This window comes from Miscanthus floridulus, chromosome 4 (genome assembly GCF_019320115.1).
Source record: "Miscanthus floridulus cultivar M001 chromosome 4, ASM1932011v1, whole genome shotgun sequence".
NCBI lineage: Eukaryota > Viridiplantae > Streptophyta > Magnoliopsida > Poales > Poaceae > Miscanthus > Miscanthus floridulus.
The window spans coordinates 1,046,938-1,061,396 of NC_089583.1; the positions used below are offsets into that span (position 1 = coordinate 1,046,938).

Below are 14,459 nucleotides of genomic sequence, written 5' to 3' on the forward strand. Positions count from 1 at the left end.
AAATGCACTTTCAAATCCTCAGTCTAAAACGTACTGAGTAAGCAACTCATCATCCGAGTACCAGTCCTCTACTACAACCCTGTTGTTGTGGCTAGGCACAACTGCATTGCTCTGACCTGCCTGTCGCTTATAGTAAGTGGCCTCCGCTTCATCTGCGGCCACTGCGGCCTGAGTGAAGAACGCGTCGTCATCCTCCTCTACATGTAAGCCCGCCTCTGCTAGAGCAATGAGCTCGCTCAGTCTGCCTGTGTCGTCGTCAGCCACCTATGCCTGAATGCCCGCCTCTGCTAGAGCGATGAGCTCGCTCAATCTGCCAGTGTCGTCCTCAGCCTCCTGCGCCTATATGCCCGCCTCTGCTAGAGCAATGAGCTCACTTAGTCTTCCAGTGTCGTCCTCATCCTCGTCTCCGTCATCACACAACACAATCGGTGATTGAACGGTGCGACCAGCTCGTGATCTATGGCCATCTAACTTCTTCTCCTCATACCTTGCACGAGCCACCTCTGCAGCATGTTCCCCGCTGCAACCAATTCCTTCATGTATAAAATGCAATCAGTTAGCAATGTGATTATATTACATTTAAAACCAGGCAACGAAAAAAAGATTTTTAAGCACTCACTGGTACATAATGTAGCAACATGCTCGTTCAAGACCTGCATCTGTACTCTTGTCTCCTCCCTTGCCTCATTCCTTGCCCTCTTCTCCTCTAACATCATCTGCCTCTCCAATCCCCATTTGTTTAGCCCAACATCGATCGGGTTACAAATACCACGCTGTCTAGCAAACTCACGCATCTTTTCTTTATGATGTTTAACGAATAGGTTGACGTAGTCAGGTCCATATCCCCTCTTCCGTGCAAATAGTTGCCTCTTCTTTAGTTCATCCAAGAACTTAGCTTGACCATCATAACATTCCCAACTGCATTTCCTAGTGCTCTGTTCAAAAGAAATATTATATCATATGTCTTAGCAAAACAAACAAAATACGATTTCATGTTTACCAGAAAAATAACGAACCTCATCATACTCAATCATATGGCCGCAATAATGGCCTATTCCAAGCTCCGAAGGGACTAGGCCATAGTTGGATTTTATACCACATTCGCACATGATAGGAGGTGCTTTGTAGATTACCCGTTCTTTCTTCTTTTCCTTAACCCTCCATGGTTCTTCCAGCCATTGGTTCTTAGGACCATACAACCACTCCTTGAAACGACACTTCGCCATTGAATACACCTAAATAATGAGACATTAGTACATGAACACATATAGATCAAGATTTTAACACATACACTTTACACTTACTTCATGCTTGTTTGGACACACAAACTCCAACGTATTCTCAGGGTTTATCACAGCTTGATCTCCGCAATCGCACAGAGGAGGTTTCTCGAGTTGTCTAACTGCGGCTAGGTGCTTCTCCTTAGCCGTCATTGCCGGAGGGTTAGGGGGGTGGAACCCACCGCTTGAAGTGCTCACGTGGATGTCTCCCTCTAAACCAATCGTCGAAAAGAGGTACCTAGGATCAAACTTGTCTGCACCATCGATCCACTAAAAGAAAAAGCACCTCTCATGGTCCTACACAACGAGATTCCAACAAAATATTAGTACCATACTTAAACAAATAAAGAAAAATGATAGTACAAACAATTTCTTACATTAAACCGACTACATGTGTAGAAGCAACGCGCGGCTGTGTCCGGATGTTTCGATTGAAAAACATGGGCCGGCAAACCACAGTCACAGTTAGGGATAGGAAGGTCAGGAGGGATGGGGGGCATCTTTGCTAGACGCGTCGGGGTATAGTTCTCGAGGTCGACCCTGTTTTCGCCAAAACTCCTCCCGAAACATTTCTTGCATCTAACAAAACGGATGTAATTTAACAAACATAAATCAAAACATCACAAATAAATATCAACGAGAACCATAAATACAATACAACCAATTTCGTTCTAAGAACCGAAAGCAGTTAACATTAAACCCTAAACCTAGAGTTTCTCATTTCATCCACAACAATGAACCCATAACATAACTACATGCGGCTTGGTTTGCTAGCTTTTCCCACGCCTTGGAATCAACCTACGATTGTATAATACATATATTGAGGGATACAATGAAACCCTAAGTGATGATGATTCTTAGGTTCAAAAATCCGACTAATATATACCAAATCGATGCGAAAAAAATAAGAAGGTGAGCGAGTATACCTTGCTCTCGAAGATCTATGGATCAAATCAAGGTTTCAAGGTCCAATATGTCGATTCGTGAGGTAGGTGAAGTGGGGAGAGAAAAACCCGAGAGGGAGAAGAAAGAAGAGGCATAACGCTAGGGGAAAAAGAGTGGGCTGGGTTAAATGCAGGTGGCTCGGCGTCAGCCACTCTGGCGCCGAGCCTCCTGGCAGTCCATTTCCCCGTGCCCAGGAGCTCAGCGGTAGTAACTGTGGCGCCGAGCTCAGCGCCACCAGAAGTCTATTTATAAGAAACTTTTGAAAAAAGAGTCAAATAGTAAAAAATTCGGCTTTTTTGGCCAACTAACTGGATGAGTCTAGCTGGCTGGACGCCTGGACTCTCTCTATTACATCGACGGACTAGTCGACTCTAGAGGCAAGACGATCCTCCTATATAAGTATCAATCATGCAGCAGCAGAAGAGACGTTCTTCAGACACAAGCAAGCAAGCACCAGTCCTCTCCCACTTCCTTCTCCAGCACAGCAGAGATCAGGTGATCATGGCGTTGTCCGCCACCACCCTCCTCCTCTGGTTGCTCTGCCTCTGCACCGTCTTGCCAGTCGCCATGCAGGCGGCGCGCCCGACCAACATCACCATCGGCGCCCTCTTCGCCTTCAACTCCGTCATCGGAAGGTCCGCCAGGACCGCCATCCAGCTCGCCGTCGACGACGTCAACCGCGACCCCACGGTTCTGAGCGGCACCAACCTCAGCGTCGTCTTACAGGACACCAACTGCAGCGGATTCGCAGGCATAATCCAAGGTAGGAGTAGACTACTCTCTCAATCTCTCTCTCTCTCTCTCCCTCTGTCTGCACTGCACAGTCTGCGCTGCACTGCATTCCATTTGTTTTCTGCACAAGAGCATGGACATTGATTGCATCAAGATGTGAACCCCCTACCTCAGTCCTTTATTTCTTTTGTAAGTGTCCTTCTATTTTGCAAAATTTTTCAAGATTCTCCGTCATATCGAATCTTTGGACGCATGTATGAAGCATTAAATATAAATAAAAAATATAACTAATTACACAGTTTAGACGAAATTCACGAGACGAATCTTTTTTTATAAATTTGATTAAATATAAAAAAAAGTTTGTCATAATTAACATCATCGCTAGATGCGAGTCCTAACTCGTACATTAGCGGAGCCAGAAACTCTTAGAAGCTTGGGCAATCTTCACTATGCAAAAAGAATTTAGCTAGTAAATTAGAGTCCTCTTCTTTGGTATAAACGAAATTTTCTATTAAAAATCATGGACGAGCCCAACCGGCCGCCCGGATGTCCAGGTGATGGCTCCGCCACTGAACTCGTATGTGTATGAGACATGGGTCCATGTCACATATAAGATACCAAGAAAACTCTCTATTTTCCGGATAGTTGGGGGGAGGGGGACGAAAAAAATAAGTGGAGATAAATTTTGCCTTCTTAATAATATAAAATATTATTATTATATTAGTATATATACATTATATTTATATTATGTATAAATAGATTTAAATATAAATATAGATAGTTGGATCTAGTCCATATGCATCTAGAAAAAAATCAAAACGCCTTATAATTTGAAAGGAGAGGAGTCCTATAATAGCTGAATCAACCGAGTTTAATTTTATAATAACAATTGTGCGCATCAGTTAAACTAATCACCAGATGAGGCAGGCGGCAGCCTATCCAAATCCAATCCATTAGTCAATGAGCGCGTCATATGTTTCTATTGCTCTGCTGCACAGTCAACTATGTTGGAACCGGTGGTGACCATCGAGTTCACGATCTTAGAGCAGGCTTGCAGCCGGTCCGGCTCGTCACCACGAGCCTGTACTCCCACAGGTTCCAGGTCCACCGGAGCTACAACATATAAGGTCTTTGGGCCTTACTCATCCCAAAAGACTAGCCTGATAGGTGGGGGCTTCTCTCGCCTTATATGTTGTGCTCTCCCACCATCGCTACACGATGTAGGACTAAACCCCAACAATCTCCCCCTTAGTCACACATCGGGGTGCCCCCGCCATATGTGACGCTCGAGATTTTTTATCGGGTTTAACTTTTCTGACCAAGGGGGTTCCGATACCAATTGTTGGAACCGGTGGTGACCACCAAGTTCATGATCTTGGAGCTAGCTTACAGCCGGCTCGGCTCGTTACCACGAGCCTACGCTCCCACAGGTCCTAGGTCCACCGGAGCTACAATATATAAGGTCTTGGGCCTTCCCAACCCAAAAGACTAGCCTTATAGGTGAGGGTTCTCCCACCTTATATGTTGTGCTCCCCACAATCGCTACACGATGTGGGACTAAACCCCAACAATCTCCTCCTTAGTCACACATCGGGGTGTCCCCGCCATATGTGTGATGCTGAGATTTTTTATTGGGTTTAGCTTTTTTTGACCTCGGGTACTGGTGACCACCGAGTTCATGATCTTAGAGCGGGCTTGCAGCTGGCCCGGCTCGTTACCACGAGCATGTGCTCCCACAGGTCCCAGGTCCACCGGAGCTACAACATATAAGGTCTTTGGGCCTTACTCAACCCAAAACACTTGCCTGATAGGTGGGGGCTTCTCTCGCCTTATATGTTGTGCTCCCCCACCATCGCTACACGATGTGGGACTAAACCCCAACAATCTCCCCCTTAGTCACACATCGGGGTGCCCCCGCCATATGTGATGCTCGAGATTTTTTATCGGGTTTAGCTTTTCTGACCATGGGCTTTGATACCAATTGTTGGAACCGGTGGTGACCACCGAGTTCATGATCTTAGAGCGGGCTTGCAGCCGGCCTAGCTCGTTACCACAAGCCTGCGCTCCCACAGGTCCCAGGTCCACCGGAGCTACAACATATAAGGTCTTTGGGCCTTACTCAACCCAAAAGACTAGCCTGATAGGTGGGGGCTTCTCTCACCTTATATGTTGTGCTCCCCCATCATCGCTACATGATGTGGGACTAAACCCCAACAACTACTGCCATGGATGGGATGCCACTGTCCACTGATGAGTGATGACTGATCTGAATGAACCTGAACCCTGCAGCTGGCCTGGAGCTGATGGAGAAGGAGGTGGTGGCCGTGGTGGGCCCCCAGTCCTCGGTCATTGCGCATGTCGTCACCCACGTCGCCAACGAGCTGTGCGTGCCGCTGGTGTCCTTCGCAGCCACAGACCCGGCGCTCGCCTCCACGCAGTACCCCTACTTCGTCCACGCCGTGCACAACGACCGCATCCAGATGGCCGCCATCGCCAACATCGTGTCGCTCTACGGATGGGGGGAGGTCACCGCCGTCTACATCGACGATGACTACGGCTGCGGAGGCGTCGTCGCGCTCGCGGACGCGCTGGAGGCCACACGCGCCAGGTTGTCGTACAAGGCCGTGTTCCCGCTGGGCGCCGACCATGCCACGCTCACCGGCCTCCTGCTACGCGCCAACTCGATGGAGTCTCGCGTCTTTGTCGTCCACGCCAGCACGGACTCAGGCCCCGACTGTTAGATTGATCTCTAATCCCAAACTGTACCCAACAACCCAGTTGGCTGTTTGATCCGCGTTCTGATCGGGGGCGCCCAGCCCACTATGGCTGGAGGGCCCCATGTCACACTGCACAATAAATAGAGGTGGGGGCCAGTGGCTCTGAGTATGAGGTTCGCCTGAGCTGAACTCCCCACCAAAACCTAAACCCTAATCCCGATTAGAGAGGGGCGCAGCCAGTGACGGAAAACCACCAGCCGCGCTGTCCCACTCCACCGACGTCGATGACTTTATCGACCTCTTCCCTGAACGTCGTTGTCCGTACGTAGACTTCACCAACTCTATGGCAGACACGAGCGGATCCTCCTCCAAGGGCACAGACGGTCAGCCTTTTCATCTTTTCCTCTCCCTCTAGATCTAGTAGTTTAAAGTTTTAGGGTGTGTTCATCATGTTTATAGTAAGATGTACCCGCTAGATCTACGGCTAAGGTCATGTTCTTCTCTGCAATGGTACCAGAGCTAGGTCTTCTAGGCTTTTAGATCTAGATCGGGTGAACAAAAAATGAATCGGGTTAATCCTAACCCTAACGAAACCCTAACCCTAACCGGGTGAAGCACAGAGAAGAGAAAGCGTGTCGATTTTTGGAAAGGATCTCAAAGCTGAACCCTAACCCGTGAATCAGTCTCAGGGAAGAACAATAGTGAACAAAACCCTAACCCTAACCAAACCCTAATCCCCAAATCGGACAAATCCGAGAAGAAAATAAAGGAAACTCAAATCGGAGAAGAAGAAGGGGAAAGGGGGAAGAGCCCTACCTCGTCGTGCACCGCGTTGCCGCCTCATCGGCGCGTGAGAAGAAGCCGCCGCTGCCGCTAGGGCACGACACCCACCGACGCGGCTGCTGTGAGGCCTCTGGCATAGTGCGCCATGGCCAGGCCACTCGACGGTGGCGCGCTCACCCGCTAGGGAGCGCGCACGCCGGCGATGGGGCTGACGACGACGCCATGGCTCTACCATCATCGCTTGCTCTCGCTCGGTGTCGACGTGGCACTGAGAGGAAGAAGCGGGAGAAGAGGAAATGTGATAGGCTTACGGGGGAGGCGATGCGGCGCTGGTTTTGATCGGCCGAAATGGTCGCTCGGCCGTCCGATTCAATCTGACGGCGAAGGGCGAACGGGCCAGTTTCGGCTAGCGCGCGGCCATGCGGCTTTGCCGGCCCATGCCCACGTTGCGTCCTGGGAAGGCAGAGCTGTGTCGAGCTATTGCCGGTTTTGAGCCCAAGCGAAGGAGTCATTTTTCTTTTTTATTTTCCAGAAAAGGTTTTATTTCCTAGAAAATGGATAAATGGCTTAAAGAAAATAAGAAAAGTGATTTTTCCTATGGGTAAAATTCACTAAATTGAGATTATTTTTCTGCTGCTAAAGAAATTATTTATTCTCAGTTATTTTGAACCAACATGATATTTAATTGGAGAAAAAGAGATTTTGACATGATTATGATGTTGTTATTTTCTGACCAACGTTATTAATAACAATATCATAATTTTAATGATTTTATGCATTATTTTTATTTCTGCCCAACGGTGATGTAGATTTAATGTATAAATAGTTGTATGTTTTAATTTTGACCAACGTTGGAATCAAGGCATGCAATTGTTGTTATTATTTATGTTCTCACTCTATATGAATTGTGTTTTCAGGCGGATACAACTTGATGGGTTGTATCAAAGAGATCCCCACTCTCAAAGGTGACAACTACATGGAGTGGAAGAAAAAGATTGACCTGTCCTTTATCTTGGCTGAGGTGGACTGGGTAGTCATCTCACCGTGTCCCATTAAGCCTATGGCACCAGTGAGGGAGACAAACGAGACTGATGCCGCTTAGGCAACTAGAGAGAGGGATTTTGCATTCCAAAAGATGTCCTATGACCTTGAGCATAGGAAGTGGGTCACTGAAAACAAGAAATATTTGGTTGTGATAAAGAACATGATTGAGCCTGCAATTATGGACTTAATCCTAGAGTGTGACACGGTCACCGAGTACCTCAATAGAATAAAGAGTCAGTTCACTGGCTCTTCAAAACATCTGCTACCCAGCTGATAAAGCAGCTGGTGATAGAGAGGTACTCTGAAAATGGTGGCATAAGAGAGCACATACTAAGGATGAGTAATTTGGCATCCAAGCTAAAATCAATGGATCTGGCTCTTAAGGAAGAATTCCTTATCTATCTGATTTTTGCTTCCTTGCCAAAATAATTTGACATTTTTGTTGTCAACTACAACATACAGCCCAAGAAGTGGGACTTAGAGAGGCTCATGGCTATGTGTGTGCAAGAGGAGGAGAGAATGAAAGCTGCCAATGTTGGCACTATCAATTATGTGAAAGACAACAAGAAAAAAAAATAATGCTAACTCCTCCTCAAAGTCAAAGGGAAAGGGTCCCATGCCGCATCAGCCTCAGTAGAACAAGTTCACAGTAGAGAAAGACCAGTGTCTCTATTGCAAGAAGACGGGACATTATAAGAAAGATTGTCCCGATTACTTAAAGATGATCATGGCAAAGAAAGGTGAGAATATTATTACATTCATAAATGAATCCCTGTATGTATAGTATTCGAAATCTACTTGGTGGATTGACTCAGGTGTAACTGTTTATATTGCTAATTCCTTACAGGAATTCCGTTCGACGAGGACTACGCAAAGAAGAGAAAGACACGTTAAAGTTGCAAATGGAGTCTGAGCAGATGTTGAAGCCGTTGGCGATCTTTCTCTAGAGCTTGCTGATGGCTTCACACTTTTACTTAGAGATGTACTTTATGTTCCCTCCTTACAGAGAAACTTGATTAGTGTTTCATGCTTGGACAATGATGGATATGATTGCCATTTTATAAATGGCAAATGTAAGATAACATTTAATAATGCATGTGATGGTCTTGCTATCTTATAAAATGAGCTTTATTTGTTATCACTACGTGATGATGTGAACATTGCGTGCGACACGCTGTCTTCCTAGAGGATGAAATTATGAGGGGGAGCATGGTAGCTCGAGAAATTGACCTTGAAGAGAAGCGGGTGTATGCGCCCACTCTGATGATTCATGAGCCATTTTTCTCATTACCTGCTATCACTGCACCGACAGTGCAAGATACTGTGGTGCAAGCACATGTTGTTATTCTGCCTATGGCAACAATGAATGACGATGATGAACCTGTTCTTCAGGATCCTGTAGAACCTATTGCCACACATGAGGGGGAGCAACAACAACCTCAAACAGAAGATGTGCCAAATGTGGAGGCTCCTAGAAGGTCTCATAGAGTTAGAAAATTAGCTATTCCTGCTGACTATGAAGTATACAACACTGAGGAATTTCAAATGGAGGATGATCCCACCTCATTTGAAGAAGCCATGAGAAGTGATCATTCATCAAAGTGGCTTGAGGCCATGGAAGATGAAATAAAATCTATGAATGCCAATAAAGTTTGGGACTCAGAAATAATTCCTAAAGGAGCCAAAACAGTAGGCCGTAAATGGGTCTACAAAACAAAACCTGACTCTCAAGGGAATATAGAGAGATATAAAGCGCGACTTGTGGCAAAATGCTTTACGCAAAGAGAAGGGATTGATTACAATGAGTCCTTTTCTCCAGTCTCATGTAAGGATTCCTTCAGAATCATAATGGCATTAGTGGCACATTATGATTTAGAATTACATCAGATGGATGTAAAGACGGTATTTCTCAACGGGGACTTGGAGAAAAATGTTTACATGGCACAACCGAAAGGTTTTGTCATGGAAGGAAAAGAATGAATGGGATGCCGCCTAAAGAAATCCATTTATGGATTAAAACAAACTTCAAGACAATGGTACTTGAAGTTTGATCAGACAATAATGAATTTTGGGTTTAAAGAGAATGTAGAGGACAATTGTGTCTATGCAAAGTTTAAGAATGGGAAGTTTATCTTCCTTGTCCTATATGTGGATGATATCTTACTTGCTAGTAGTGATGTCAGTCTACTACTAGAGACAATTAAGTTTTTATCCTCAAAATTTGATATGAAAGATCTTGGTGAAGCTTCGTTTGTTCTAGGGATCGAGATTCATCGAGATAGAAGTAAAGGGGTATTAGAACTGTCACAAAAGGCATACATAGAAAAGATATTAAAGAAATTCAATATGCACAAATGTAGTCTCTCACCTGCTCCTATAGTCAAGGCCTCAAGGGCGACAGATATGAGGATTTTCAATGCCCCAGGAACCAGTATAAGATCGATCAAATGAAAATGGTTCCATATGCTTCAGTTGTAGGAAGCTTGCAATATGCTCAAGTATGTACGCGCCCTGACTTGGCATTTGTTGCCGGGTTACTTGGTAGATTCCAGAGCAATCCTAGAACAGAACATTGAAAATTAGTAAAGAAAGTCTTGCATTATTTGCAAGGAACGAAAAGCCTCATGATGACGTATAGAAGATCAGATTCACTCCATATAGTGGGATATTTAGATTCTGATTATACGGAGATGATACAAAATCCACGTCTGGATATGTATTCACTCTCACAGGTTGAGCTATTTCATGGAAAAGCTCAAAGCAAACCGTCACTACATCATCCATAATGTATGCTGAGATTGTAGCGTGTTATGAGGCAACAGGGCTGATGAACTGGCTAAAAAAGTTCATACCCAGTTTAAAGGTGGTTGACGACATCTATAGACCACTTAAGTTATACTGCGATAATAATCCCGTAGTACAGTATGCTCACAACAATAAGTCAAGTGGTGCTGCCAAACACATTGACATAAAGTATTATGTTGTGAAAGATAAAGTCCGGGATCATGTCTTAAGTCTTGAGCATATAAGTACCGAAAAGATGCTCGCGGATCCGCTAACAAAAGGCTTACCACCCAACGTGTTTAGAGAACATGTAGCCGACATGGGTTTAAAGGAAAGCCTATAATTCCTGGATAAAAGAAGGCCCAAAGTTAAGTATCTATTTCAGAACAGAGTGGTGTGTTGTAATTGTTAAATCTATCGGTAAGTTGACCATGACGATGAAACATGCTCTATGCGCTAATCTGTAATGGAATGAACAAAAGTAAATGTTATGAAATTGAAAGATGGTAGGAGATCAAGGGGGGAGATTGTTAGATTGATCTCTAATCTCAAACTGGGCCCAACAGGCTCAGTTGAGCCTTTGATCCGCACCCTGATCGGGGGCGCCCAGCCCACTATGGCTGGAGAGCCCATGTCACACTGCGCAATAAATAGAGGTGGGAGCCGGCGGCTCTGAGTACGAGGTTCACCTGAGCCGAACGTCCCACCGAAACCTAAACCCTAATCCCGATCAGAGAGGGGCGTAGCTAGTGACGGGAAGTCACCAGCCGTGTCGTTCCGCTCCACCGACGTCGACGACTTTGTTGACCTCTTCCCCGAACGTCGCTGCCCGTGCGCAGACTTCACCGACTCCATGGTGGACGCGAGCGGATCCTCCTCCAAGGGCACAGACGGTCAGCCTTTTCCATCTTTTTCTCTCCCCTCTAGATCTAGTAGTTCAAAGTTCTAGGATGTGTTCATCATGTTTATAATAAGCTGTACCCGCAGATCTACGGCGAAGCTCATGTTCTTCTTTACATCGACGTCTTCAGCCGCCCCACATGACCTCGGCATGATGGTCGCAGAGTACGCCTGGATCGCGACGGACTGGCTCGCCGCCGCCGCCATCGATGGTGCGGGTGCCGCCTCCGAGTCTAATAATATACAGGGCGTCCTCACGCTGCGCCAGTACACGCCGGACTCGGACGCCAAGGCGTCGCTCGTCTCTCGCCGGCGTCGAACCACCTAGCAACAATAATGCCGCCGCCGCCGTCAACGCGTACGGCCTCTTCGCCTATGACTCCGTCTGGATTGCGGCACACGCTATCGACCAGTTCCTCGACGAAGCCGGCTGCAACGGCACCTTCTCCGCCGACCCCAACATCCGCGACGCCAACGGCAGCACGCTGGGAGCCTGGAACTCAGCGCGCTCAGGGTGTTCGACCAGGGCGAGCAGCTGCTCCAGAAGATCATGCTCGCCAACTTCACCGGCGTCACGGGCGCGTGGGGTTCCAGTTCGACGCCGATGGGAATGGGACTGGGAGTGGGACCCTCATCAACCCGGCCTACGAGATCCTCAACGTCGGCGGTAATACGGGCGTCCGCCGGGTCGCCTACTGGTCCAACTACACGCGCCTGTCGGTGGACGCGCCCACGCTGCTCGACGACGGCGGGCCGCCGCCAACAGCACCAGCACGACACCCCAGCAACAGCAGAAGGATCAGCAGCAGCAGATGTCCAGCGTCACCTGGCCCGGCGGCACCTCGGACACGCCGCGCGGGTGGGTGTTCGCCGACAATGGCCAGCCGCTGAGGATCGGCGTGCCGTACCGGACGTCGTACAAGGAGTTCGTGTCCAGGGACGACACGAGCAAAGACGGCGTGAGCGGCTACTGCGTCGACGTGTTCAAGGCGGCGTTGCAGCAGCTCCCGTACCCGGTGCCGGTGTCGTTCGTCCTGTTCGGCGACGGCGAGACGAGCCCCAGCTACGACGAGCTGGTGCAGAATGTGGCGGACGGCTTCTTCGACGCCGCGGTGGGCGACATCTCGATCGTGACGAACCGGACGCGGGTGGTGGACTTCACGCAGCCGTACATCGACTCCGGGCTAGTGGTCGTGTCCACGGTGAAGGCCAGGAGCTCCGACGAGTGGGCCTTCCTCAAGCCCTTCACGCCGGAGTTGTGGGGCACCTTTGTCGGTTTCTGCATCTTCATCGGCGCCGTGGTGTGGATCCTGGAGCACCGGCACAACGAGGAGTTCCGGGGGTCGCCGTGGAACCAGATGCGCACCATGTTCTGGTTCAGCTTCGCCGCAGTGTTCTTCTCGCAAAGTGAGTCGTGAGTAGAGCTGGCCGGTGAATCAATCCAATGTGTCGATCGATTCAGCAATCAGCATCTTAATTTCAGGTGAATCTGAAATCCTAATGAAAAGTGAAATGCATGCAGGAGAGGAGACTGTTAGCAGTCTTGGTCGCTTCGTCGTCATCATGTGGCTCTTGGTGGTTCTCATCATCACCCAGAGCTACACAGCCAGCTGACGTCCATCCTGACGGTGCAGCAGCTGTCGACGGGCATCCAAGGCATCAACGACCTCCTCGCCGGCAACCACCCCATCGGCTACCAGCAAGGCTCCTTCGCCGGGAGCTACATGATCAAGGAGCTGGGCGTCAAGGCGTCGCGCCTCCGGGAGCTGCCCATCGACGCGTACGCCGACAGCCTGCAGCGCGGACCCAGCAACGGTGGCGTGGCGGCCATCGTCGACGAGCTGCCCTACGTGGAGCTCTTCCTCTCCTTCAACTGCCAGTTCAGGACGGTGGGCCAGGAGTTCACCAAGGGCGGATGGGGATTCGTAAGTCCAACATGCATGTTTTTTCTTTTTTTGTTCCACCAAATTAACCAACGACGACGACGATCTGTGGAAACACAATAGGCGTTCCCGCACGACCCCCCCCCCCCCCCCCCCCCCCCCCGGCTGTGGACCTGTCGACGGCCATCCTGAAGCTGTCGGAGAGCGGCGACCTGCAGCGGATCCACGACAATTGGCTCAACACGGGGACGTGCGACTCCACCGACGGCGTGGGCGGCCCCGTAAGGCTCAGCGTGGCCAACTTCGGGGGCCTCTTCCTTATCTGCGGCGTCGCCCTGCTCGTCTACTTCGCCAGGATACTTTTCCAGTTCTGCCAGTACCACCGCCACGGGACCAGCGACGGCGCCAAAGAGGAGGACGACGGCGGCGGCGGCCCGTTCCCTGACAAGGAGAAGAGCCTGCGCCGGCTCGCCAGGCAGACCAGCATTCCGGACTTCATGTTCTTCGTGGACATGAAGGAGTCCGAGGTCAAGAGGGCCATCCGGAGCAGCTCCAACAAGTCACTATCGGAATCGCAAGCTTTGCCGAGTGCCGATAACTTTGCGAGTTTTTTTATCTCGGGCATTCGGTAAAGGCCTGTCTTTGCCGAGTGCCCAACCTCGAACACTCGACAAAGACACGACCCTCGACAAAGCTGATCTTTGCCGAGTGCTCAGTTTCAGCACTCGGCAAAGACGTCCTCTTTGCCTGAGTGCTCAGACATACCACTCGGTAAGTACTTTCTTTGCCGAGTGTCAACGTCTCACACTCGGCAAATTTTGGCCCGCCATTAAACCAGCCTGCCGCCGTCAGCTCTTTGCCGAGTGTACAAATGCAACCCTTGGCAAAGAATGTCTTTGTCGAGTGTCAAAAGCAGACACTAGGCAAAGTATAATTTTTTTTTGACTCCTGCACTTCAAAATTTTTCACCTCTCCACATACCACATTTGGTACTCCATGCTTAAGTTTGGTGTATTTTTGAATTTATTTGCTATATTTAACTAATTAATTGCATTTCAAGCAATTTTTTTGAATTAAGTTAAATTTGAATCGCAAGTGATTCAAATATTTGGAAAAATGAGTATAAAATTGATATTCATGTTATTCAACCCAGTTTGAGGCCTTACCTATAAGATTATAAGGGTTTTCGAACATCTTATTTCGGAAACACGACCCCGAGCGTGTGGTTGAATGGTTTTTAAATACTATAAAAAACAAAGGAAGTCCGAAAATCATGAAATTTGATAAGATGTCATGATATCATATGTGGAGGTTGTGGTAAAAAATTGAGAAGGTGTCACATAAGTTGTCACGTACATTGCTCACAAACCGAAACATCTCCGAAGAAGTTT

At 48.2% G+C, this 14,459-nt stretch overlaps 1 pseudogene; it reads left to right on the forward strand.

Moving 5' to 3' along the window:
• The first annotated feature begins 2,726 nt into the window (after positions 1 to 2,726).
• Positions 2,727 to 13,700, forward strand: LOC136550683 (glutamate receptor 3.4-like; annotated as a pseudogene).
• The last annotated feature ends 759 nt before the right edge of the window (positions 13,701 to 14,459 follow it).